Source organism: Palaemon carinicauda, chromosome 25 (genome assembly GCF_036898095.1).
Source record: "Palaemon carinicauda isolate YSFRI2023 chromosome 25, ASM3689809v2, whole genome shotgun sequence".
Lineage (NCBI taxonomy): Eukaryota > Metazoa > Arthropoda > Malacostraca > Decapoda > Palaemonidae > Palaemon > Palaemon carinicauda.
The window spans coordinates 33326206-33328705 of record NC_090749.1 but is presented as its reverse complement, the minus strand read 5'-3'; positions in this window follow the sequence as shown (position 1 = coordinate 33328705).

Genomic DNA, 2500 nt, shown 5'->3' with positions numbered 1-2500 from the left:
AAATTAGGAAACCCCTGATATGAATAAGGACATGCCTGAGTTTTTTGTCCTACAGTGGACTAGAACGGTTTGGGTTTCAAAACTAATTTCTGAAAATCAGATAGATAGAAAAATAGTATTGTACCAAAATCAATGTCATGTTTTACTATTCCAAAGTCACCGGTATGAGTTGAAATAGGTTAGGTTGTTGCCATATTGTCTTAGCCCAATTCAAAAGATTTCAGACTTGAAACAGGTGAAGCTGTTTCCATATTGCCTTACCCTAATGCAAAATAATTCAGATTTTGAAGAGGTAAAGCTGTTGTCATATTTTTTTTAATTTAATTCAAAGAATTCTGACTTGAAACAGGTGAAGCTGTTGCCACATGTTCTTACATTAATGCAAAAAAGTTCAGACTTGAAATATGTGAGACTGTTGCCATAATTGTCTCACCCCAATCCCTAAGGATTCAGAAGTAAAAAGTCAAAGCTGTTGCCATATTGTCTTGACCTATTTCAAAAGGATTCCGACATGAAAGAGATGAGGCTGTTGCCATTTTGTCTTAGCCTAATTAAATTGAATGTAGACATTTAAGAGGTGAAGTTGTTGCCATATTGTCTTACTTTAATTCCAAAGAATACAGAATTGAAAGAGGTGAGGATGTTGCTATATTGTTTTAACCTAATCCGAAAGGATACCGACTTGAAAGAGGTGAGACTATTGCCATATTGTCTTCGCCTAATTCAAAAGAATTTAGACTTTTAAGGGGTGAAGCTATTGCCATATTGTCTCACTGTAATTAAAAAAGTGCAGACTAGAAAGAGGTGAGACGGTTGATATATTGTCTTACACTAATTCAAAAGGATTCAGACTTGAAATATGTGAGGCAGTTTCCAAATTGTCTTAGCCTAACTCAAAAGGATTCAAACTTAAAAGAAGTGGGAGCTGTTGCTATATTGTTCTAACTTATTTCAAAAGGATTCCGATTGAAAGAGGTGAAGCTATTGGGATAGTTTTTTTTTCTAGATTAATTCAAAAGAATCCAGACTGGAAAGACACGAATCTGTTGTCATATTGTCTTACACTAATTCAAAAGGATTCAGATTTGAAACAAGTTGGGCTTTTGCCATAGTGTCTTACCCAAATTTAAAAGAATTCTTAATTAAATGAGGTGAGGCTTCTGCTGTTTTGTCTTAACCTATTTCAAAAGGATTCAGACTTGAAATATGTGAGACTTTGCCATATTCTTTAGCCATATTCAAAGAGATTCAGACTTGAAAGGGATGAGGTTGTTACAATATTGTCTTAGCTTAATTTAATGGAATTCAGACTAGAAAGATGTGAAGCTGTTGCCATATTGTCATACTCTACTTTAAAAGGATTCCGACTTAAAAGAGGTGAGGCTGCTGCCATATTTTCTTGAGCTAATTCAAAATGATTTATAGTTGAAAGAGGTGACGCTGTTGCCATAGTGTCTTGGGCTAATTCAAAAGATACAGACTTAAAAATGTTCAGGCTGTTGCCATATTGTCTTGATAGTTACAGACTTGAAAGAGGTGAGGCTGTTGTCATATTATTTTGCTTAAAAGTACAGACTTAAAAAGGTGATGATGATGTCATATTGTCTTATCCTATGGCTGTTGACATATTTTTTACTCGCATTCAAAAGCATTCAGACTTGAAAGAGGTAAGTCTTTTGCCATATTGTCTTACCATAATTCAAAAGAATTAGGGTTTGAAAGAGATGATACTGTTTCAATATTTTTTTATCCTAATTCTGAAGGATTCCAACTTGAAAGAGGTGAAGTTGTTGCCATATTGCCTTAGCCTGATTCGTTGCTTATGAGACAGAAAGAGGATAGTCCTGTAGAGGTGGCATTTATTGTCTCGGTTATGCGGCGTTGCCATATCTTCAGTTATATCCACCATCTGTGGATTAATGAGTTAATGACAAAGGTATGATAATTGCACGGTCGCTAATCAAAGGCAAGTCTCAACCTCTTTTATGATGAACTAGAGTCTCAAGTATTTCAAAAGCTAATCAGAGGAAACTTCACTGAAAAGACATTTCTTCCATAGTAACTCCCCTTTTTGTTTTATATTGTTTTGACGGATTAAGACCTAAAAACTTTTGATTTTTTGTTTTTCGAAGAGCGCTGGAAAGTTCCCTACAAATTTTTCCTCCAGAACTTAGCTTTTGTTTATGGTCCGGGGGGGGGGGGGGGGGGGGGGGGGGGGTAAAAGCCCTGCCCCTTCCTCCCTTCAAAAAAATTTAGGTAAAAAATTTATCCAGCAAATTAATGTTTAGGGAATAGAAACTCTTAAAAAACGGTCTCTTTCTTTGGGCGGTTGAGTGATAACCTATTAAACTTCCTCGGTTTTATTGTCTGGGAAGAAATCGTAGAATTTCTTCTGTCCTTTTCGCGGCTCACTGTAAACAGTTCCTGCATATCTTCTCAAACTACATTGCTATCTATGTTTTACTTATCACACTTTCATTTGGATGGTTAGTTCCAATTT